Source organism: Saimiri boliviensis, chromosome 7, assembly GCF_048565385.1.
Source record: "Saimiri boliviensis isolate mSaiBol1 chromosome 7, mSaiBol1.pri, whole genome shotgun sequence".
NCBI classification, from domain to species: Eukaryota; Metazoa; Chordata; class Mammalia; order Primates; family Cebidae; genus Saimiri; species Saimiri boliviensis.
In genome coordinates, this window is record NC_133455.1 from 123450021 (window position 1) to 123475565 (window position 25545).

General features: G+C 48.3%; 1 protein-coding gene and 1 pseudogene across 5 annotated transcripts in view; one reads left to right on the forward strand and one right to left on the reverse strand.

Moving 5' to 3' along the window:
• CRACR2A (calcium release activated channel regulator 2A) overlaps positions 1-14883 on the reverse strand; it is a 136403-nt gene extending 121520 nt beyond the window's left edge. For 2 of the 5 annotated variants that reach the window (XM_074403403.1, XM_074403400.1), the window contains exon 1: positions 14737-14883. The gene's annotated coding sequence lies outside the window, so the exon portion shown is untranslated. Of the gene's footprint in view, positions 1-13846; positions 14678-14736 lie in introns of those variants that run through there. The other 3 variants (XM_074403401.1, XM_010330035.3, XM_074403402.1) reach the window with 3 other exon arrangements.
• On the forward strand, positions 14187-25464 carry LOC141585200 (aspartate aminotransferase, mitochondrial-like; annotated as a pseudogene).
• Positions 25465-25545: the final 81 nt, after the last annotated feature.

Consider the following 25545-nt stretch of genomic DNA (forward strand, 5'->3'; position numbering starts at 1 on the left):
AGTCCTCCCAAGCCTTCTTTTCCTAAAGGAGCCTTTAATCTTTTACAGATAAAATGACTTCTTCTAAATAGGCCTCCTGAAAATCTCATCTTGTTTGGTGACACTCCTTCTGGTGTCATGTCCCGTGGGGTAGGATGCCAGGCTGGGCAAGTCCCACAGTGAGTGGCATCTCATCACAACACCCTACGCACTCGCTTCAGGGGATTCATAAAGTGCATTTGGTATGCGTGGGACATGCTAGGCTCCTAATGCCAATCTCCATCTGATCAGCTTACCCTTTGCTAATTTTGTCAATTTCACAACAGCATGCTAGATTTCTATTTTCATCATTACGGCAGGCTAAGCACCAAGATAAACCTTGCCATTAGAAACTACTAAAAAGTCTTATATAATTTTGTTTTTAGTTTCCAAAAGCATTGATGAACTGATAAGAAAGGAAGGAATTCACTGGCCAGGGGCTTCTTTAGATAATGAATATCCCGATGCTGACTATAAAAATGACTGTAATGTGTTCAAAGAAATTAAAGACAAGCTTGAAGATATGTGCAGAAGACAAAAAGCCATGAGGAATAACCAAGAAGTTTTGAAGAATGAACCAAAGAGAATGTTTAGAAACAAAAAAATAAATCATTGAAATTACAAACTGTGGATAGACGTAAGAGCAGATTAGATACAGTTGGAGAAAGAAACAGTAAACTGGAAGCTGGGTCAACAATAAATTAACCCAAATGCAGCACAAAAAGACAAAGACACTGAAAATATGAAAGAGAACTTAAGAGACACGAAAAATCAAGTCTAACATACCCCTGTTTGGAGTTTCGGAAGGAGAAGGAAGAGAATGTTTAAGCGGATAATGACTAAGAATTTTCTAAAGCGATGAAAGATGCCAAGACACATATTCAAGAATCCCAAGAAGAATAAATAAAAAGAAATACATACGCAGACACATCTCAGTGAGATCTGCAGACCAGCAAAGACAAAGAGAGTGTCTTAAAAGCAACACAGAGAAAAGAGAAATGACTTTCAAGGGATTAACAGTTAAGCAGATAATCTCTCATCAGTGACAAACAAGACAGAAGCAGTGGTAAAATATGTTCAACATTCTAAAAACAGGTGACTGTCTTCTGAGAATTCTATACTTAAAAAGATACGCTTTAAGAATAAGAGAAGGCTGAGCGTGGTGGCTCACGCCTGTAATCCCAGCACTTTGGGAGGCCAAGGCCGGAGGATCACAAGGTCAGGAGTTCGAGACCATCCTGCTAGCATGGTGAAACCCCGTCTCTACTAAAAAAAAAATACAAAAATTAGCTGGGCATGGTGGCACACATCTGTAATCCCAGCTAATCGGGAGGCTGAGGCAGGAGAATAGCTTGAACCCAGGAGGCGGAGGTTGCAGTGAGCCGAGATCACACCACTGCACTGCAGCCTGGGGACAGAGTGAGACTCTGTCTCAAAAAAAAAAAAAAAAAAAAAAAAAAGAGACATTACCTGATCAAAAAAAAAAAAGAAAAGGAAAAAACAAAAACAAACCTGAGAGTCTGCCACATGCAGATTCTCATTGAAAATGAAAAATGTTTAAAGATGGACTTCAAACAGAAAAAGACAGAATCTGGATGAAAGATCTGAGATTAAGGAAGAAATAAAAAGAAACTGAAAATGGATTTTCTCAGTGTGTTGAAAAAAATTACAGACTGGTAGTCAGGCTTGCTTATACTGGTAAATTGCTGCCATCTCTTGCTATCTGAGAAACTTGAATCAAATTACTTAATCTCTTAGACTTGATTTTTTCATCTTAAAAATCCATCTAACAGTGTCACTTATACAAGCATTTTTGTGACAAATAAATGAGCAAATACCTACAAATGCTCCCAGCACAGCTTCTGTATCTGGAAGGTGTAAAGTAAGTGTTAATTTCTTATCCCTTTTAAAATTAATGAATAAATTTAAAAAATAAGATATTGCTAGCAACAAAGAATGACTCCCTCTGCTTCAGTTCTGAGATAAAATTCTGGCACTGTTTCAGATTGTGCAAATATGAACTGGTGTTCAGCAGTTATTTTCTTCATCTTTCCAGTAGCAAGCCTAAGATCTTCTGAACAAAATGTTTATGATTTCTTTATTTAAGCAATGCTGCATGCATACACACAAGCCCCAGGAATATACCCCAGATTCTAGTTGAACTCACAATTCTAAAATAATTTGTGGTCATTGTTTTATGGGGTTATAAGATAGATGCCGGTCCATCCGTAGCGCAAAACGACATATCCTGCCCATTCTCTTTCCTCAGATCCTTGCACCGGGCTCTCCTTCTAACTAGGAGATGGAGAGACACCAATGATCCCTCTGCAGCTTCTGCCACCCCAACCCCCAGGCTGGAGAACCCCCCAGCTTCTTCCATGACCTTTCTCTCAGTTTCATTAGCGACTGAAAAAGGAGAGGAAAGCCAAAGTTAATAAAAGGTAACTAAGAAATTCAGAGTAGTCTCCTTTAGGTTCTCTGCCCAATTTTTATTTGGCAACACTTCAGGGGAAACAGATAAAGTCAGAGTGAATCTTTCCTTGATGGTGTCAAGGAACGCAAAAGCGCTGCTCCTGAAGTTCTAAGTCCTGGGGTGGCGTCCTTACTCTGCGCATCTGCAACTTACATGTCCGTGGGCAAGCCACTTAACCCCTCTTATTTTATTTATGAGACAATAATTATATCACATTTGTAGAGCATTTTACAACATACTCAATGCCTCCACAGTCATAATTTTATTTAATATGCTTACCCAAGTGTATAATACTCAGTACTAATACCTTACTGCATTGCTGTACAGATTTGAAAGCAGAGTCTGTGGGTTGCTGTGTGAGTTACAAACACCTTCATCAGCAGAGAGGGTCATCTCCACTGTACATAATTTAACCCATTATGAGGGTGAGCTCTGCCGTGAAGTGCCTGGCTTTGAATTCTGGTTCTACACCTACCCCTCACGTGACCTTGAGAGCAAATTGCTTAGCTACTTTAAAAGCTTTGGTTTCCTCACCTTTAAGTTAAGTAACATGATGATTGTACTAGCTTGTAGTGCAGAGCTTTGCACAGGGTAGGCTCTCAGTGAGCGAGAGTTCACTTGAATTTACACCAAGCTGAGCTGGCAGGTGTCTGACCACACGTATGTACTCAGAAATAGCTGTCCTCCTTCCTTTCTCCTCCATGGTGGCCTCCACCGTCTACATCCCTGGGCAAACATTTGCAAAGGGAGGGCAGAAGCTCCACATAGCAGGACACACCTAGAATTTCTTTCTTAAAAGTAACAAAGCCTCATTTTCCATTTTCTATTTTCTGTAGGCTTTAGTTTCCACTCTGTTTCAGGGGCATCTCCCTGCTGATTCGGTTGGAAACATAGCCCAGACTCCCCAGGGTCCCGGTCAGCCTGGTCCCCTTCCTACTTCTCCTGGGGGATTTGATGTGACAGGCTGGAGAGTTCTGGTCCACGGGGCACTGGCTGAGCCTCAACCACCTAACTGGATCGCACAGTTCACCCCTTTGAGAAAAATCGCTGATGACTGAGCCAACGCTAAATGGATCTATTATAATGACATAAGAAGCAGAGGTTAATTTAGGCCAAACTGATGAATAGATGGCAACTACTTCGCTGCATAAAAATAAGCAACCTCCCTTTAAAAGGCTTTAGTTCATGAAGGACTTTCCCATTTCCACCGTTTAATTCCATCCTTATAACTTCCCTAAGGGACATGAAGGGCAGCTCTTTTATAGATGAGGCCCACAGAGAGCGAGTGGTGAAGCTGAAGGTGAAACACGCTCTTCCCGCCACGCACCTGACGCTGCTGCCTAGCACAGCTTCTCCACCTGAGCTTTCTCACTTCCCTTCCAGCTTCTGTGGACCAGGTCCTACAGGAACAGCATTAGGAGTCACATCCCGTCGGCATTTGCAATCAGAATGGGACAGCCCAGGAGGATGGGAGACATGGCTTAGTCACTCAACCTACATCTTAGTCCACAAAAGAAAAACACACCCTCAGGAGCTCCAATTAGGCCCAATCAGCCTGGAGTTCCTAACTGCCCACAGCAATGAAGTGGGCTCGTGTCCTCTCAGTGAGGGCCAGTCACCCATGACTGTCACTCTGCTAGTTAACATTGCTCTCTGAAGCACCCCTGAGATGGCCCAGCCATTTCACAGGCTGCAGACAGAGGCTGTGTGGCTGCTGGAGTTGAATGCACTGGTGAGGCTGGGACAGAGAGGGCTGGACTCACCTCCGTTGCCAGGCCAAGGACATGGTCAAATTGTGAACAGCTGCCTTTGGCCCTATAGCCAGCGCTGAAACGAAATCAGGCAGCAGGCGTGAAAGGGTTCACTAGTGGGCCTATTGGTAAAACTTACCATCTGGGCATCTCTCATTCTGTTTTGGTTGGCTTTTCCTGGTGGATAACTTTATAAGCAGAGGGTGAGTTTCTGAGGGTGGTCTCATCTTCCATTCTATAGCTCTGTAGCACCTTTGGCAGGGTTCCGAATACCATCTCTATCCTAATGGTACATAGTCCACATCATACATGCCCAAATCTGTGCTGATTCTAGAAACCTTCCAGGGTGCGTGCAGAGGCAGGGCCAGCTGTGCTAGGTTCTCTATGACAACATCCCTGTCTAGAAGAAGGAAGAAGGATCAGAAAGTCCAAAACTGAATCCTGGCTCCCTGCCGGGAGAAATCTCACCACCTTCTGGATTACACCTTCTGGATTATAAAGTAGTCAGTGAAGGCCAGCAGGAGGAGAGTGTGACCCTTACCAATACTAGTATGCACATTCTACAGCCTGGGCGGAACGTCACCGGTTTAATCTCCATAATGGCCCTCAGACACTATCTATTAAGATGGACACTCATGGAACCGTCCTCCCAGGACTTCCTGCCACCACTTACCTGCTGAAATCTACCATCCTTGAAGACGAAGCTCAGTTTCCACCTACTTGCTAAGCCCTCTCCAAGGCTCAGTTTCTTTCTAGAGCTCATTCAGTCTGCCCCACCTCCTTGGCAAAGGTCACATATGCTATCTGGGGAGGTCAGTTCTCTCTGCACTTGTGTCTGGTCAAAAGAAATATTGTGTCCCTTTTTCTTTTTCCTAGTACAAAGTACTTCATACAGTAGGTGTTCAATAAGTGTATGTTGATCCATTTTGTTTTTTGTTTCATTGGCATTAAATCACAACAATGTCACCCTTAAAGTGTCAGAACATTTAGATGCTGTGTGTTATAATCTAATTGCTATTCGGTACAAATTGGAACTTTTCATTCTATTTCAAACTTCTGTAAACAGGGCTTCATTTTTAAAAAATAAGTTTAGTTGGCGATGTGGGACTACATAATGGAAGCCAAGCAATATTTTTTTCATTGACATTCATGTTACCTGGCAGTTCTTTTTCATGTCTCTGGTTCTGGTTCAAGCTGCAGTTCAATGTAGTAAAATTGCATTCCTTAAAAAGAAGTATTATATCAGACTTTTAAGCTGGCCTTTTTGATCTCTATATTCCTGGATGGCCTCTGCCTGGAGCAGATCACCTAGTATGGAGTCGGGGGCTTATGGCTCCCATTTTACAGGTGTGGGGAAAGAGCTCTGTCATCAAGCAGACCCTGCAACCCAATGGGGTCAGCCCTTTGTATGAAGCCAGTCAGGGACAGGGGGATCAACAGCGTGGGGGAGGTGTCCATGATGCAGGTGACTATACCAGGACTAGGTGTCTGGTGTGAGCCCACACAAGTTGCTGAACCTCTCTGAGCCTCAGTTTCCTCATCTGTAAAAAGGACATGGTAAGGCCAATGTCAGAAAATGCCTGGCACATGGCAGGCATTTGACAAATTGTCTTACTATTAAGCATGCTGCCCATGCAGAAGTTTGTTGGATGCCCTGCTGCTTCCCCAGCTGACTTCATTCCCAGAATTAAGCTGCATCAGAAGCCTGTGCCCCAAAGAAAGTTGAACCCCAAAAATCTGAGTTCTGAGAGACACCGCAGGGGCTTGCAGTCCGTGGCGAGGGTAATGAGGAACATCACAGAAGATGTGTCAGATGCTAGAAAGAATGCGTGCTGGGGAAACAGCAAACATATTCCGTAGTATTTGCGGCCAAGACAACCACAGCCTAGGAGCAAACTGTGTTCTGAGTAAATGCAGAATTAAGCTGCGGTGAGATACCAAGACGGGACGGGAAAGCAAAACAGATCACGACCAAGAACAAGAACTGAGATGGTGACTAAGCCCCTGCTAGCCGGAGAAGGCGCACCAGTTCTCTGCCTTGGGAGGAATCCATGGTCAAAGCTAAACTCACACTTCTACAGTATGTGTGTAATTCGTTGAAAAGCTTAATTTAGCAGTTTGGTAAATTCCATTAGCAGTTTATCTATGGTACATAAAGAAGCTATTTTTAAGTGAATCATTTTTGGCTACAGGCTCCTGTTAAGAATCCTAATGAAACATGGTTCATATAATGTAAACCCAGATCTGTGCAGATTCTAGAAACCTTCTCGAGTAAACACTAATGTGCCCTGGCAGGGAAGCTGTGCTTGACTCTGTACAATGGCACCCCTGTCTAGATGAAGGAGGAAGGATCAGAGAGACCAGAATCGAGTCCCAGCTCTGAAACTACACTGCCTCAGCTATGTTACTTACATCTGCGGTGCTCCGTTTCCTCATCTGGAAAGGGTGGGTCATCACACTACCTTATAGGACCCTGGGGAGAAATATACAAGGTTCTGCACAAAGTACTCAGCCTGCAGGGGGGCAGTCTCACAGAAGCTCTTTGGATTGAAGCAGATAATTTTTTGCCCAAACAGAAAAGAATAAGAACGAAATGGCAGCAGAAAGATTACCCAAGTGGAGAGGACCTCTGATGGTGAGGCCATTGTGCAGGAAGGGAGCTGAGATGGTATCACTGTATAACTTCCTGCAGCCACATTTAAAACAAACCTTCTCAAGCCCTATCGGTTTGAGAAGATGAAACAATTCACAAGGTGGATGTACTCAGTGCCACTGCACAGTACACTTAAAATTGTTAAAATGGTACATTTCATGTTTCGTATATTTTATCACAATAAAAAAATCCAAAAACAAATAAAAAACCCTAAATCTCAACTCTCCACCCACTGAAGACAGTAAAATAAAAATAACGTAAGAAAGAGCTGGATGGCCTTCCTTCTGTGATTCTGGAAGGAAGGCAGTGTCCATGTACCCAGATGCCACACAAAGGCACTGTGAGTCCAGATCTCCGTCCTGTGGATGATCTGTATATGGGATGTCTATTCAACCCAAGCTCCTGGAAGACCTGAAAATCAAAAAGCCACCGCAGGCCATGGCATCACTGAAAGATCTGGAGGTTCTTCTGCTGAACAATTTGTCATTCATGATGATATCTCCCCGATGGCAATTTCTGACCATGATTGAGATGACTCCACCCACAGAAATGAACTTCCAAGAACTTCTGCTTATGATCTGTCATCCAACCTCACTCCACTGTGTCCTCCTCTGAGGATGGTGGCACTACTGCTGTCTTGCTCAGAAAACTTGCCTTGGGAAGAAAGCCCCTAAAATCTCAGCCCTGCTCAGGTTAAGAAATAGTAGCTTTGGGCCAGGCACAGTGGCTCATGCTTGTAATCCCAGCACTTTGGGAGGCCAAGGTAGGGAGATCACCTGAGGTCGGGAGTTCAAGACCAGCCTAGCCAACATGGAGATATCTTGTCCCTACTAAAAATATTAAAAAAAAAAAATAGCTGGGCATGGTGGCACATGTCTGTAATCCCAGCAACTCAGGAGGCTGAGGCAGGAGAATCACTGGAACCTGGGAGGCAGAAGCTGTGGTGAGCCAAGATCGCGCCATTGCACTCCAGCCTGGGCAACAACAAGAATGAAACTCCTTCTCAAAAAAAAAAAAAAAAAGAAAGAAAGAAAAAGAAAAAAAGAAACAGTGTCTTTGACATACCATCTCCTTCCCCACAGAAAAACAAAACCTGGCTGAAGGCAGGAGGGGTCTCTCTGGCCGATGTCTCTCATCCCCTTTCCCTGACCCCATTCATGTCTTTAGAAGGGCATGGCCCTGCTGAGGAGGTGAAGGGTTGTTCCTGTACCTCAGGGCCCTGCACTGTAAATGCTTCCCAGCCTGAGCTGTACTTCTAGGTGCAGCTCAAATCCTACCTCCTCTCTAAAGCCATGAGAAATACACTCACTTGCCTATAAACACTAACATCATTGGTTATTTTTTATACCATCCCCTGCTATGAGCTAAACTGTATCCCCCACCCAACACAATTCATATGTTGAAGCCCTAACCCCCAGTGTGATGGTATTTGGAGATGAGACCTTTAGGAGTTGATTAGGTTTATATGAGGTCATGAGGGTGGGCCCCTCATGATGGGGTTAGTGCCCTTATAAGGAGACCAGAAAGCTAGCACGCTCTCTCGCTCTCTCGCTCTCTCGCTCTCTCTCTCTCCCCCTCCCTCTCCCTCTCCCTCTCTCTTTCTCTCCCTCTCTCCCTCCCTCCCTCCCCCCAACCCCCTACCCCCACCACTCTCCTTACCCCTCCTTCCTCTTCCATTCTCCCCCTCTCCCTACCATGTGAAGACACAAAAAGAAAGAGCTTTCTGCAAGCGAAAGAGAGAAACTTCACCCACCAAACTGGCACCATGATCTTAGGCTTCCAGCCTCCAGTCTGATATTTTGTTCTGTCTGCCAGAACAAAGACATCCCCACAAAGGGACTGTGTGCATGCCTACTGCAGAGACCAACCCCCTTTTCTTAGACCAGACCCCCTGCAGGACCCTTTGCTGGCACAGCAGGGACTTGGCACACACCGAAGCTAATTCAGTGAGAGACTCTGCCTCTGCCTCCTGGGGAATCTCAGTCCAAAAGAAGCACAAGTTGTGAAGGGCCAAGAAGGGAAGGAGCACATCTCAGCAAGTTGGTTGAGAAGGACCAGCAAGGGGCAGAGTACACCCTTAGCATGGACCCATGGGCTCACATGTGCCTGGACCACCTGCTTCCTCACATCCCTTAATTCACCCGACATCGATCAACAGGTAACTCCTGTATTCTCACTTCAATGAAAAGAAACTCACGTTTAGAGGGCTAATCCCAAGGACACATGGCTGGTTAAGAGTCAGAACCCAGGCTCTATGCTAGGTATGCAGAGGTGGCAGGCTCTGACATGGTTGAGGACTTGGCCCTAGAGCCAGGCTGCCTGGGTTCAAATCCCAGCTCGGCCTGTTATCAGCTGCGTGACCTTGGAAAAGTTACTCAGTCTCTCGAAACCTTGGCTTCCTCATCTGTAAAATGGAGAGGATGATGATAATAGTGCCTATTTCATAAAACTAATAAAGAGGAGTTCATTTAGGCCAAACTCTCAGCCATGCTTGGTGTTTTTCTGTACATCAACCTTGAGGTACAGTGGAAAGAGGATCCCTGGAGTTCTCTGTTTGGTCAAGGTGGGGCTGCAGGAAGTTGGCCTCCCTCCCACATCAGCACCAATCCAACCCTCTGTCCCTGGGGGTGAAGGTGTGTGCTTATGTGCAGTAGACAGCCTGGCAAAGCTCCATCCATTTACCAAGAGAACTCTGGCGGGCTACAAATCCTGGAGCTCAATGCTGAGCAATCTCTAAAGTAAATAAAGTGAAAATAAACCAATCGCCCAGGCAATAGGAGATTTTCCTCTTGTCTGCACTGGTAATTGGGTCATTGGTGCCAACCTCCCACCTTCCCTGGTGCCGCTGTGAGTTAAAAAGGAGGAAAGGAAGCTGGTCAGGAGCACAAGCACAGCTTCCGGGAGGAGGGCCGCCGCCCCCGCGGCTTCCAGCCTGTCCTGGTGCACCTGTAACGTGTGTCCTACGTCTCACCCTTCTCATCTTTCCTCTAACTGAGCCCAGAAGGGCACAGAGTCCCCCAGGCTCAGGGGTACACTACAAGCACGGGGCTGGGTGTGGAGCCGATCCAGCCTCACTGCTGGAACTTACTTGGGTAAAGCCCCGTTTCCACCTTCCCACAAGTTCTCCGGCCCAGCCTCACATTTTTCCAGCCCCAGGCAGAGCAGCTGCATTGTGTGAATAAGGGATCTTCAGCGCAGATGGGGTGGCGACAGATGCCCTTGGAATCTGAACCATGGGGGAATCCTGCCCACTCCTACCTCCCTGCATCTTCTAGAAACCCTGAAGCATCACCCAGAGCCAGACTCCACCCACCACAAAGCCTGCTGCCCCATAAATGCCTCCCTTGATCAGCCCCATCGGGATGTGTCAACAAACAGACAAGGGAAGAAAGTGTCCCACTGGCATTCTGGGAAAGCCAGGGCTGGGAGCCAAAACACACTGACGACGGGGACGCGCTACCTCCAGAAGAATCTGTCACACAAAAAAAATTCTATAGCCCTCAAGCTGCAAGAGCCCTGAAGATAACTTTTTCATCACACGGTGGCACCCGCTGGCTGCTCCAGGCAGATAAGGCCCTTCAGGAACCGTCCCTAACACTGAACTTCAGGAGGTCCTTCCTGTATCTAATTCAGTCTTCAGTGAAAGGGCAGAGCAGTTACAAGGCAAGAATGACTGAGAACTCCAAGACCTGAGGCCAAGACCCAGCACTGTGTCAAGGTGTGGAGCCTGCAGAGGACAAACCCCAGCGAGGGGCTGCTCCCCTCACCCCCGCCTAACAGCAGCCTTGTCTATGTCATCCAGATGACGTCATGCTAACTTGACCGGTTAGAGCAGCTGTGAGGGGAAACAGACCCCAAAGGTCCCTCTGCTGAGTCCTGCGAGGGGGATGGGGTGTCTTTGTGTGGATGCTGTTGGTGAGTGGAGAGCCAATGGAGCATGATGCTTATGGCCCAAGCTCTGAAATAGCCAAGCTGCCCGGGTTCAAATCCTGCCTCTACCGTGTATTGGCTGTGTGACCTCTCGTGATACTATGCTTCTCTCTTCCTCAGTTAACTTTTCTATAAAATGGGCATGATGGCAGTGCCTAGCCGATTGGGTTGTAGTGAGGCTTACACAAGGGAATACAAGGACAGCCTTGAGCCACGTCTGGCACTTTCTGTGGATTGCTGTTGTGAAGGTGACCAGTTTGCCTGGGACAGCCTGGCTTATGCCTGTGGTCCCAGCATTGCTATGAATGTCCCCGCTTTCACTCCCGGGAGAGCCCAAGGTTGGATGATACAAGGCTGACTCCCTTTGGCTTCTTCATGTCCACCTGGTTATTTCCTTGCTTCATGCTGCCTCTGAGTACTGGGGAGCCAGGTTCCCAAAATGTAGGTCCCCGAAGTGGGCTCCGCCCGTGCCACTGGCGTGTCTGCTCCACAAACTCAGTGTTTCCTCTTTTCCTTTTTCTCTGCACGTTGTCTTTCCTGCTTCTTCCTCCACCCTTATGGCTGTCCTCTCCTTTCCTGCTTCCCTGTCCACACCTTAGGACTCTGGTAGTGCACACAGGTACCGTCTGGCTTTACTGGGGTCTCCCCTGACCCTGTACTTGGACAGAACCCTTTATGGCTCTAACTAAACTGCCTTATCAAATTTCTCTTAGAGGAAGGAAACAATTGGAAAAGTCAAAGAAATGACCAATAGATGGATGAATGCAACAACATGCTGGGTTTTGTTGCTCCTGTTATTGCTGTTTCTTTGTGTGTGTGTGTGTGTGTGTGTGTGTGTGTGTGTGTGTGTTGTGTTGGTGGGAACAAAAAGTGTAACAGTTTGAAATGGTCCATTGAATGCTAGAGCTCTCTATAAAACTGTCCCAAGAGCTATTTTTTAAATTTATTTTTATTTTTATTTTTTGGAGACAGAATCTCACTTTTGTTGCCCAGGCTGGAGTGCAACGGTGTGATCTCAGCTCGCTGCAGCCTCCACCTCCCAAGTTCAAGCAGTTCTCCTGCCTCAGCAAGAAGTTATTTGTAATCCCAAATAGCTGGGATTACAGGTACCTGCAAGCACGCCTAACTAATTTTTGTATTTTTTAGTAGAGACGAGGTGTCGCCATGTTGGTCAGGCTGGTCTCAAACTCCTGACCTCAGGTGATCTACCCGCCTCAGCTTCCCAAAGTGCTGGGGTTACAGGTGTGAGCCACTGTGCCCAGCCCCCCAGGGCTATTTTATGGAAACCCCGGAGGCTCCCCTCCAAGACAGCAGCCTCCCTATGCGTCAGTGGAGAAAGCAAAGCCTCTGGAGCCCAAGGGTCTGGACCCACTTCTGCCACTCACTACCAACTGACAAAGGACAGTGATTCCGCAAAGACTCAGTTTCTCCATCTGTAACATAGGGCACACTTGTCTCTAGAACGCCCTGATTCTATGACATTGTAAGAGGCCCCGGACCTGCTCTTAGGATCCTGAATTCTGCAATATTCTGCAATATTTGACAGTTGCATCTTTTAGTTCTTCTATGGGGGAAACTTAAGAGGGACCCAGGGCCTTGAAAAATATAAAATCTGAAGTAATTCTCACCTAAGGTATCATGGCGAGTGTTTGAGTCCGCTGTGCATTGCAACAGAATCGACACTATTTTGTGTGGAAGAAAAGCAAGAGAGTGATGTGAACTCAGTGGGTGATTAGCCACTCCCTGAGGAATCCCTCATGAGTCCTCCCCCAGCCTCGCTTCTCTCAGCTGTGTTGCCAGTGCCCAGGCAGCCTGCAGGTTCAACCCTCCTTCTCCACAGCAGGCTCAGCAAACGTTGCGACAAGGAGCCCTAAGACAAAATGGATGGCCACTGCGGCCACTGCCCCGGTGCTGGGGCCCGCCTCCTGCAGGCTCACCGCAGGCTGACGCATCTCCAGTCACCCACCACACCTGGAGTTCCATCTCCATCAGTGGCATCACCAGCCACTCCAACTCCGGAACACAAATCGCCATCTTCTTGGTCTCTTCTGCTCTAGTTCCTGACACTTATTCAGTTACCAGATTGCATTTACTCCGTCGTTCTCTGGGTTCAAATCCCCCTCCCACCGCTTATTTGCTGGATGGCCTTCAATAAGCCACTTAACCTCTCTGACTCTCAGTTTCCTCCTCTACAACATGGGACAATCATAGCAATCTCCTCATGAGGTTGTCATGAGGATTCAATGAGATTAAACATGAAAATCTCCTACCACAGGCCCTGGGACATAGCAGATGACGTTCCCCCATCCCCAAGCCTTTTAGCCCCTTCCTCTCCATTCCCACAGGCCCTGATCAGCCCCTCAAGGTCACTGCAGTGATGTTCTTCTCAGGTTCTCTTCCCAAAGCTTCCTGCATGGCAGTATATCCCATACACTGCCGCAGACACGTTCTTCTGAACCCAGCTCCAGGAACATCACTTCCCTTCTCAGAAACCATCAAAATATCCCTAGGCTTAATAATGAATTCCTAGACTCCTAACACCCCAAGACTCTGCCATCTCTCCCAGGCAGCATTCCTCGCCGGATTGCCCACTACACTATTCCTTGCTCCTCAGGTACATCCCACCTTCATGGGTTTGCTCAGGCATCCTTTCTCAAGACGCCCAGACCGAGCCTCCTGTTCAAGGCCCGGCCTCAGTACCACATCCAGGATGTCCTCCGTGAGTCACTCCTTCCCGAAGTAACGTCTCTCCTCCAAACTCCGTCTACACGCTTCATAGTCTAGAACTGAGAGGTGGAGGACCTCGGAGCCCATCCATGAAGCCTCTCACTTATCATTCAAAAACTGTGCATAAAGTCGCTTGAACGCAAATACTACCCCGCAAGGCTGTGCAGGTTAATTTCACCTGAAAAGGGGCATGAGCTCTGGACCCTCCAACTAAAATGCTGATTCCCTGTGAAACGAGCTGCCCTGATGTCATATCCTTATGCCCACATCCTTGATAAAAAGACTCTTTGGTACCTGCTGTTTTCTTCAGAGACAAGGAACCCACCACTTCATGAGTTAGGTTCTTCCTCTTGACCTCTGACCACCCTGGGGACTCCCACAGATCAGCCCTTTCTGTCCTCTGGAGTCACACAGAACGAATTCCTTTGAGACTCCTGGTGTCCTCTACAGAGCCAAACAGGGCAGGTTCCCAAGCACACTCTGTAAACAGATAAATGAACTCAGAGGGCTTTCCCACGTGGCAGGGTACATTCGCTGCATCCCAGCATGCATGCGTGTGTGTGTGCGAGCGCACACACACACACACACACACACACACACAGGGGCAGAGTCAGCACGAGGCTGCTGAGCCACACAGCCAGCGGAAGCCAAGCCCCAGCAGCGGCCCACTTCCTGACCGCCTTCCTTTGCTCTGGGAGGTTCTCTCTCTGTGTCTTTCTGACTGTCTGTCTGTCTCGGGTCTTTGTTTCTAGCATGGCAACAGCTGTGGATGCTGCCAGGGCTCCTAGCAGCACTGACCTGCAAGGTAGGAGTTTCGGTTCTTAGACCTGTGACCTTGGGCAAGTCACTTTACCTTCTGAGCCTCAGTTTACTCATCTGTGAGATGAAGAGGCCGGATGAGGCTGGAGGATTCTTAAGGTCCCTTCCTGACCCAAACCCTAGTGCTTCTCGGCTCCCCTCCAGTCCCGTTACCGAGTGACAGGGAGGGGCGCAAAGGCCCGGCCAGGCCTGGGGGTGGTAGGGGAGCCAGCTGTTCCCACCCGAGGGCGCACAGCCTCCAGCCAGGCCCTCTGCGAACTCCATGTGCGGCACACACCCGCTCTCACTTCGCAGCCGGAGGGGCAGGCGGGAAGCGCCGCCCCCCGGTGCCCCGAGCGCCCACCCTCAACCTTCCTCCACTTTACCTTGGGCGTGTAGGCTTCCCGTGGACCTGCCCGCGCCACCCGCTCGGCTCACAGCTGTCAGGCAGCCGCCCGCACCGCCGCCCGCGGTGCTCGACTCTTTCCGCTCCGATCCGCGCGGGCTGGAGCAGCCCCACAGCGAAGCTGAAGGGGAAGCGGCGCCCCCTGGGCGCCCTCCGGGATCTGCGGGAACCGCCGCCCCCGCCGCCCCCGCCGCCCCCGCCGCCCCCGCCGCCCCCTGGGTGCCCTCCAGGACCTGCGCGCGCCGCGCGGTGGGGGTCTGGGCCGGCTGGCGCGACCTGAGACGGCCCGGGAGCCTGGGTGGCGAGGGCGGGGCCGCGACCGACACAGCCTGCCTGACTGGTCGTCTGCTCCCTCGGCCCCCCAGGCCCCTGGCCCCGATTCAGGTTCCCAAGGTGGGGCCTCAGTCGGGCCCTTGCTGGCTCGCTGGAGAGATGGCGTCTAGCTGTGCGCCCCGCCAAAACCCGGCAACGGCCCGGCGTCACTCCAGCTGTTACCTCTAGGAACAGAAACTAAGAAGGGACCTTGTTCTTTAGACTTTTCTGACTCTTCTACCGTGGGCACGAACGGTTAAAAACAAAACAAAACACCGCACACCCAAAACCCAGTGCATATTTGTTAATAAAGCAGGAAGTCCATCTTCAAAGGCCTCCCAGGAGTTCGGGCTGCAGGATAACCCCTCGGCCTCGGGCACAAGGCAAGGCCCGCCCTGCCCGCTCCGGGCACAAGCTGACTTTCCAGCCTCACCCTCCCTCTCTCTCACACACACAGCATCTCTGCTCTGGACACACTGGCTGTTGGCAGTCACTAGCTGTTCCTCATAGCTGCTAGGAGTTCTTGCTTTTTGCCTGGAACACCATCCCCTTTCATCTCTGACTGTTGAAATTCTACTCATCCCTCCAGGCCCCTCTGAAGCACCACCTTCTCTCGGAGAACCCTTCCCCAGACGCTGCCCCTGCAGAGTGCGGCAGTTCTTCCCTGGAGAGCCCATGTTTCTGGTGCTGGTTTAGGTAGTAATATCTCCCTCACACACACACTAAGCCCTCTTCCAAGGTGGAGAGAAACAAATTAGCACTTACTGAGCAGCTGTTAGAAATTGCTGCGTGGAGTCCTTTTTCCTGCTTGCAGCCCAGCCAGCCACTAGCCCACACCACCCTCCACCCAACCAGAGTTTCAGAAGGCTCTCAAGGGCTCTAAGGCCTGCCCTCTGGTGTGTCCCCACTGTGTGCCTTGTGGACCGGCACACAGTGGGGCTCTGTTGTGGGTATACTTTTCCGGCTCTGTTCTGGGTATCCTTCCATGTGTCAGCCTCCAAGGTCTGCAAGCTGGTGGCTTGCCCTCCACTCAGCCCTATGTGAGGAAAGAAGGACCCTTCATAATCAGAATCTGAGAAGTGGAAGGGACCTCAGAGATTATCCAATGCAAAGCCTGCCCACCCATTTTACAGAGGGGAAAACTGCAACCACAGAGATCAAGTCAGAGGTATCGAAGGTACTTACCATTGTTACTGTTTTCGTTGCTGTTAATCCTTGCACATTCAGAAAGCCTTTCACTCCTAAAGCAAAGTGTTGTCACTCATTTACCCCTCACAGTCTCAGAGGTATTATCGTGGTTACTGCACAGACTCTGGAGGCCAAAGCCCTGGGTTTGAATCTTGGTGCTCCAACTTGCCAGCTACATCCTTGGCAAGTTACAGGAACCTTCTCCATCAGTACAATGTGGGTAGTAACAGCTCTGCACCATGGGGTGTCCTACCAATTGAAATAAGTGTGTATCTTTAAAGGCTTAGAATAGTAGTTGGTGCATTAAAAATGCCAAATGCATTTGCTCTTATCAAATTGTTTTTGTTTTTGTTGTGTTTTTTTTGAGACAGAGTCTCACTTTGTCACCAGGCTGGAGTGCAGCGGTGCAATCTCAGCTTCCTGCAGCCTCCACCTCCCGAGTTCAAGTGATTCTCCTGCCTCAGCCTCCCGAGTAGCTAGGATTACAGGCATGTGCCACCACGCCCAGCTAATTTTTTACATTTTTAGTAGAGACGGGGTTTCACCATGTTTGTCGGGATGGTCTTGATCTCCTAACCTTGTGATCTGCCCACGTTGGCCTCCCAAAATGCTGGGATTACAGGCATGAGCCACTGCACCCGGCCTTTTGTTCTTTTTTATTTTTATTTATTTATTTATTTATTTTTTGAGACGGAGTTTTGCTCTTGTTACCCAGGCTGGAGTGCAATGGCGCGATCTCGGCTCACCGCAACCTCCGCCTCCTCGGTTCAGGCAATTCTCCTGCCTCAGCCTCCCGAGCAGCTGGGATTACAGGCACGTGCCACCATGCGGAGCTAATTTTTTGTATTTTTAGTTAGAGACAGGATTTTACCATGTTGACCAGGATGGTCTCGATCTCCTGACCTCGTGATCCACCCACCTCGGCCTCCCAAAGTGCTGAGATTACAGGCGTGAGCCACCGCGCCTGGCCCCCTTTTGTTATTTTTAATTGTTTTACTTCACAGTTGGAATCATGGAGGCTCAGAAAGGCTGAGACTCATCCAAAAAATTGCTGCTTTGGGGATGGTTTCTCACCAAACTCCATGCAGCTGTCTTAGTCTCTGATGCCATTAGTCACTTTGTGTCTGAGTCTAACCACCTATTTAATAGGGTAGAAAAGCGCCTGCCCTTTAGCCCACCTCAGAACACCTAGACATTTCATGGTACAAACATTAACCACATCTTCTGGCTTCTATGGGGATGGCTCCACGTTCTCGGAGCACCCTTCCCCAGACACTGCAGCGTGCCCCAGTTCTTCCGTGGTAAGCCCATCTTTCTGGCGCTGGTTTATGTAGTAGCATCCCAAGGTGGAGAGAAACAAATTAGCACCTACTGAGCAGCTGTTAGAAATTGCTGCGTGGAGTCCTTTTTCCTGCTTGCAGCCCAGCCAGCCACTAGCCCACACCACCCTCCACCCAACCAGAGTTCCAACCCACACTCACCCCTCTTCCGAGGTGAAGAAAAGAAACTACCCTCCAGCCCATCTCAGAACTGACATTTTCTTTCACAGAACACCACACCTCCTGGTGTCCTTCAGAACCGCAGAGCCATCACGCTAAGGGCTGAAAGTTCGGCTTGTACACTGGGCCTCTTTTACTCTTGGCCCAGAGCAGAAAAGCAATGGGGCAAAGATGGTTCTTCCCATGTATGGATGTAGGCAACTGTGGCACCGTTGATATTCACTGAGAGGCCCCAGGCTCTGCGGCTAGCCTGGACCACAGGAGGGATAAGGACCTTCCCCACGACTACACGGCTTTCCTGATTCAGTGTTGCAGGAGAAACCCAACCTCGTTTATTCAATGAGGATTTATTGAGCGCTCTCTAGGTGATGAATAAGACCGAGGCAAGGCTAGCTTCCTGGGCATGTGACCTCCGAAGGCACATAGGCCAGCAATCCCCAATCCTTTTGGAACCAGGAACCTGTCTCGTAGAAGACAATTTTTCCATGGACCGGGGGTGAGGGTGAAGGGTGGGAATGGTTTCAGGATGAAACTGTTCCACCTCAGATCGTCAGGCATTAGTTAGATTCTCATAAGGAGTGTGCAAACCAGATCGCTCACAAGCACAGTTCACAATAGGGTTCATGGACCAGTACCCCAGTACTGGTTCGTGGCCTATAGGTTGGGAACCCCTGACATAGGCCCCTCACTTAGAAGGGCTTTATATATAGTTTAGTGCTCTCCTGTCCCCTTCTTGAAACTCTTAATAATTTTTAACAAGGGACCATATACGTTGTATTTTACACTGGACCGTTCAAGTTGTACAGCTGGTCTGGACCTCGGCTCTTCCCTAGGGGCTCCCATTTCACAGAGGATTGGCCATGGAACTGGCAATTGCAGTTCAGTAGGATGTGGGTTGTGACAGAGGCAGGGTAGCCACGAAAGAAGGAGAGGATCTTGGCCAGTGTTCAGCTCACTTGGGCCACGCTCCCCAGCTGTGCAGCCTGTCCAGCCGCCAGTGACTTACCACTGTGCTCCTTGCTGGGAGAATGGCCTTGGTTTAGCACCAGGGCCTGTAGCCCCAGACAGCAGCTGCAAACCCTGGCACCCTGGGAGGGCACTGCTAGGTCATGTCAATACCAGGAAATGTATGTCATTAGAGCCCTAAGCTGTTTTCATGTTCTCCAACCCATACTCCATGATCACCAGACTGCCAGCGGGCTCTGATTCCTTCTGCCTGCCCAGACGCAGTCAAATTCCAGAAAAGGATAAAGTCATCCACACTGAAAAGCAATTGGCAGGCAAAACTTAATGGGGTATTCACCCAAAGGACACTTGGGTTTTATTCGAGGTCTCTTGGTGTCCTCCTGGCCTGTGCTGCTGGCATGTAATAGGTATCTAAGTCATGATAGTTGAGTGAACATATGAAAGGTACATACATATGGCAAAGCCTGGAATTGGCAGTTTAAAGGTCATCAGCCCAAGAACAGAGTATTTTTTATTGTGTTCTGTTTTCTTTTTCTTTTTCTTTTTTGTTTTCGGATGAGTGCTGGAAGCCCCAACACAATGGTTTGGAAGTAAACAGAATGGAGAAGTAAGGCGGTACCACTCTCAGGAGGCTGGCAGTGTGAGAGAGGAAGAGAACAAGGCAGGAGACTGGAGGAGGTTTGTCGACTGAGGTCAAGAATTTGAAGGAGAAAGGATGAAGATCGATGAGGGCTCAGTGGCCCCGTATAAGAAGAGGCAGGAAGGACTAGGGAGCACAGGGATTAGGAGGAGCCCCTAGGTCTCAGAAGCAGTGGGAGGAGGTAAAGATGAGAGAGGATGGGAGCAAGGCAGTGGGAGGAAAGTGGATGCAGAGCTCCTAGATTATTGTCCGTTTCCTCTATGAACCAAGAAAATAGGTCATGGTTGGAGGGTTTGGGCTGACCAGTGGGTAAGTGACATTTAGATGCTTGTGCTGTGAGTTGCTGCCTCCTCTGGGGTGGGGCAGGGAAGAACCAGTAGGAGGGGAAGTAGAAAATGGTCTTGAAGGGCTCAGGGACACTTCCAAGGAGGCGTGCTGCCCTCTTCCAGAGTCACCTTGATGCTCCATGGCATCCTTCCTCCTGGCATCTGTGACTTCTTTGTTTTTTCTTGTTCACTTGTTGCTTTCAATTCTAACTGAAGCCCAGTTCCTATTAATTGGTCCCCTCAGAGGAACAGTGAAAACATTCACTGTTCTAGTACAGGAATCCCTCTGCTGTTCCTTCTTCCTTATTATGAATGGTAACAATTACAGAGTTTCTAACAGGTGGAGGCCAAAAACCAAACAGACTTTTCAATGTTGATTCTCTCAGGCTGCCTACAGAACGGCAGCATCTGCCCCACCTCCCAGAGGCTCACCAGCAAAGGCCAACTCAAACAGCAGCCCGGAGCAGACGGCTGGCCAGCTCTACAGAGCCAGCAAACACCAGAGAGAAATCACCCTGGATCTATATCTTCCATCTTTTTTCTCTGTCAGCATGTTTGAGGAGGAGACATCTTCTATGAGATTGCAGGAGCCAATTCATATCAAATGCTTATAGCTGCAATTGAAAAATTAGGCTAGAATGCAGGGCCTCCTTGAGGATGTTTATGAAAGTCATGTACTTCTTTAAGGGATTCACAGAGCTGGAGTCCTTCCAAAGCAGGACAAATAAGACATGAGCAGTGAGTGACTTTCTACCATCCATGCAGCAGTCAAGAATAGACTTCCTCATTCAGATGAAGCCGCAGAGGTACAGACCTAAGAGCTCAAAGTCATAGAGCCAGTCCCATGTATTACCAATGAGGTAACTATGGCTCAGGGTGACCTGACCTATAAGCCACAAGCTTGTGGGTGACCACTCCAGGCCTCGAATGCAGGATTTCATTCCATTACCCCTGCCCCACAAATAGCCTCTGAGAGACATGCCACCTTATGTGGGATATTGTTTTGGTTATCACAAATTTCTGAATCCCCTGTTTGTGGAACAGAGAAATCAAAGGCATCAAATATTCAAGGGTATCCACTCATGAAGCCACATTGTAACTTCAGCTAAAAATAACTTAGAGACCTGACAATGAATAATCATTTATATAATCATCTGGGAATGATGAAATTAATGTTTTGTAGCTACTATTTTACAGTTATAAATTGCTTAGAAAGTACAGATATTTTTCCCTCATAATTTTGCTTTCTCGTGAGTCCACATGCATACACACAAGACCCAACCACAGTATCTTGACTATGAATGTAATAAATAAGGAAATAACAAATGTAGTAAGGTGAAGCAGGGGGGACTGTTAGCCCAAGTATGTTCCAGGACTAGTGTTCGGTGGAGCCGACCGGCTCCCATAGGCAGTGAAGACAAAGGAAAGTGCCTGGCAGTTTCATTGTGGGGTGCTTCCCAATAATCTAATTCCTCTACCATCAAAAGTTTCTCGGGGAACTTCACCATTTTTAGAAAGATGCTTTGTACTGATAAAACAACCCTTCCATGTTAGTCTGTTCCCACACTGCTGATAAATAGTTACCTGAGACTGGGTAGTTTATAAAGGAAAAGAGGTTTAATGGACTCACAGTTCCATGTGGCTGGGGAGGCCTCACAATCACGGTGGAGGGCAGAGGGCATGTCTTTTATGGGGGCAGACAAGAGAGAGCTTGTGCAGGGAAACTCCCCTTTATAAAACCATCAGGTCTCATGAGACTTACTATTATAAGAACAGCACAGGAAAGACCCATCCCCATGATTCAATTACCTCCCACCAGGTCTCTCCCATGACACATGAGAATTGTAGGAATTACAATTCAAGATGAGATTTGAGTGGGGACACAGCCAAGCCATTTCACCTTCCAAGCTTATGTCTCACTACTCCCCCACAATAGGCTGTAAAGAGCCCAGCATTGGCTTTCTAGCAACAGTGTCATACTAACATTGCTTTCCCTGCCTCCAGGGCCCTCGCTACGTCTCTGTTTAAAGTCTAAAGCCAGATCCAACTCTCATGCTGCCTCTTGCAGAAAGACATCTCTGGTATTTCCCAGCCAGAGGAGCCTCCCCATCTCTCAACTCCTGACCACTTCTCTTAAAAACGTGAGCATGTCCTGCGGCTGCCCATTGTCCTCCTACCATCCACCGTGGCCCTGCTGCACTCCCACTGCGTCCTCTCTGGCATCGTGCCGCCTTCCACCCGGGCTGCGCCACCGCAGCCTCAGTCAGAGCCAGCTCCTGGTGGACCCATGTGGAAATGGGACCTCCAGATCCCATCCTGGGAGTCACTGAAGCCTTCAAGAGGAACACCAACAGCAAAAAGATGAATCTGGGAGTTAGTGCCTTCTGGGATGATAACGGAAAGCCTTATGTGCTGCCTAATGTCCACAAGGCAGTGGCCCAGATTGCCGCAAAAAGTTTGGACAAGGAGTAACTGCCCATTGGGGGACTGAATTTTGCAAGGCGTCTGCACAACCAGCCCTGGGTGAGAACAGCGAGGTCTTGAAAAGTGGCCAGTTTGTCACTGTGCAGACCATTTCTGGGACCGGGACCTTAAGGATCAGAGCCAGTTTTCTGCAAAGATTTTTTAAGTTCAGCCAAGATGTCTTTCTGCCCAAACCCAGCTGGGGAAGTCACACACCCATCTTCAGGGATGCTGGCATGCAGCTGCAAGGTTATCGGTATTACGACCCCAACACTTGTGGTTTTGGCTTCACAGGTGCTATAAAGGACATTTCAAAAATACCAGAGCAAAGTGTGCTTCTTCTGCATGCCTGTGCCCACAATCCCACAAGAGTGGACCCGCGTCTGGAACAGTGGAAGGAAGCAGCAACAGTGAAGACAAGGAATCTCTTTGCATTCTTTGACGTGGTCTACCAAGGCTTTGCCAGTGGTGATGGTGATAAGGATGCTTGGGCTGTGTGCCACTTCACTGAACAGGGCATTACTTTGTCTCTGTCAATCACATGCCAAGAACATGGACTTATATGGTGAGCGTGCAGGAGCCTTCACTGTGATTTACAAAGATGTGGGTGAAGCCAAAAAGGTAAGAGTCACAGTTGAAGATCTTGATCCATCCCATGTATTCCAACCCTCCCCTCAATGGGGCCCAGATTGCTTCTACCATTCTGAACACCCCAGATTTGCTAAAACAATGGTTGCAAGAAGAGAAAGGTATGGCCAACTGCATCATTACCATGCGGACTCAGCTGGTCTCCAGCCTCAAGAAGGAGAGTTCCACCCACAACTGGCAACACATCACTGACCAAATTGGCATGTTTTGTTTCACAGGGCTAAAGCCTGAACAGGTGGAGCAGCTGACCAAAGAGTTCTCCATCTACATGACAAAGGACGGCTGCATCTCTGTGGCAGGGGTCACCTCCGGCAACATGGGCTACCTTGCCCATGCCATTCACCAGGTCACCCAGTAATGCCCCCAGTGTGAGGAAACAGAGACGACCTTTCTGTCTTCAGCCTCTGCTATTGGGAGCTTCACACAGAGAATGAGAGAGGGTGGATGGTGGTGAGTGGATGATTTCTTTCAACCACAGTGTATAAGACTCAGCGATTGAATGCTTCTCAGAAAAGAGCACGTAGCGACACAGGGCAGAGTTGCTGGCATCTGGAACACTGTGGCTCTAAACCAAACTCTCTCCCGTCCTTTCATCTCCAACTTTTCTCAAAGAGTTTACATGTGCAAGAAAGTCATTGCACCAAAAACCCTGTTAATTATGCCATTGCAATATTTCAGAAGCTTTAACTGAAGTGTCAGGTTCCTCATGAGAAATAGCACACTTCAGAGGCTTTGAGAGAAGACCTAGTTCTGCCGTGAACAGTTGGCCTCGTGTCTGTCCTCCCATCACGGAGCAACCTCATCAACAGACCTCATTGCAGAAATTATGTTTTATGTAAACCAGTGAGTCTGCTGCCACTACAGCAAGGAAAACAATGCAGTTTCCTGTCTCATTTAAGAAAAAGAGAAGGCTCTCTTCTCTCCCTTGTCTTTGCTGTTCTTTAACTTACGCACAATGATTTTTAACTAATGCAGATTTTAATCCCATTCTACTGCTTGAATGACCATCAGCCCCATCCTACTGGGATTTATTTAAGAACAAAGAACATAATTTTCTGCTGACATCATACCCTCACCTTTCTCAGCAAAGACTAGTGGAGAGTAGGTAACTGTCCTTGATCTCAGCATCCTGTTGAATGACTGTGTAATTGTCTTCAGCTGGGATGTGGCCTCTGCCCGGTTGGACCTCCTCCCTTTGTTGAATGTGATTGTGCAAGTCACTCCTCTCATGTTATAAGTCCAGCAGCGCAGGGTGGTACCAGGAAAGAGGACATTCTAGGCTTTGTGTGCTGACAGCTGGGTTCAGGCTTCACCCACTGGGAAGAAGCACCATCTACTCTAATCATGTAGACTTATTGCAGCCCGGTTTCTTTGTTACAATAAAATTACTGCAGATCCCAACCCCCCAAAATATGACCAATGATGCCAAAAGTCTAATTTATGTGTGGAGTAGAGTAGAAGGGGATTGAGAGGTAGGGACTAAATAACTAATTAACTTTGAACATGCCAGGAAGTTTCTCTGTTCTTCAGATTCCTAATCTGTAAAATGTACTTAAGGACAGGACCTATCTGATGAAGTCGTTGTGAGAAGTAAATGAAATCGTGCAGGTAAAAAGCACCTAGTATGGTGCCTGGTTCATAGCCAAGGCTTACACTGTCAGGAAGGAAAAAAGGAAGGGAGGGAGGAGAGGAAGAGGGAAAAGCAAAGCAAAGAGAATGAGACCAGCCCCAGCAGCACAGTGACACCCTATCTCTACAAAAACTTGTAAATTAAAAAAAAACTTAGCCAGGCATGGTAGCTGATGTGGTTTGGATCTGTGTCCCCACCTAAATCTCATGTCAAATTCGAATCCCTAATGTTGCAGGAGGGGCCTGGTGGGAGGTAACTGGATCATGGGGGAGGATTTCCCCCTGGCTATTCTCATGATTGTGAGTGAGTTCTCATGAGATCTGGTTGTTCAAAAGTTGATATGGTTTGGCTGGGTCCCCACCCAAATCTCAGTTTGAAATGTATCTCCCAGAATTCCCACATACTGTGGGAAGGGCCCAGAGGAAGGTAGTGGAATCATGGGGGCCAGTCTCTCCCATGCTATTCTCATGACAGTAAGTCTCACGAGATCTGATGGGTTCATCAAAAGTTTCCGCTCTTGCTTCTCTCTCATTTTCTCTGGCCACTACCAGGTAAGAAGTGCCCTTCACCTCCCACCATGATTCTGAGGCATCCCCAGCCGTGTGGGACTCTAAGTCCAATTAAACCTCTTTCTCTTCCCAGTCTTGGGTATGTCTGTATCAGCAGCATGAAAACGGACTGATAAAACCGTGTACAGCACCTCTTTTTTTTGCTCTCTTCCTCAAGCTCCAGCCATGAAGGATGTGCCTGTCTCCTCTTTGCTTTCTGCCATGATTGTAAATTTCCCGAAGTCGCCCCAGCCATGCTTCCTGGAACCATGAGCCAATTAAACCTCTTTTTTTTTTTTTTTTTTTTTTTTTTTTTTTTTTTTTTTTTTATAAATGACCCAGTCTCCGGCAGTTCTTTATAGCCATGTGAGAATGGACTAATAAAGTGGCACACACCTGTAGTCCCAGCTACTTGAGAGGCTGAGGTGGGAGGATCCCCTGAGCCCAGGATGTGAAGGCTGCAATGAGTTATGATCATGACACAGCACTCCAACCTGGTCGACAGAGCAAGACCCTGAGAAGAATGGAAGGGGAGCAGAGGGGAAGTGAGGGGAGGGGAGGGGAAAGGA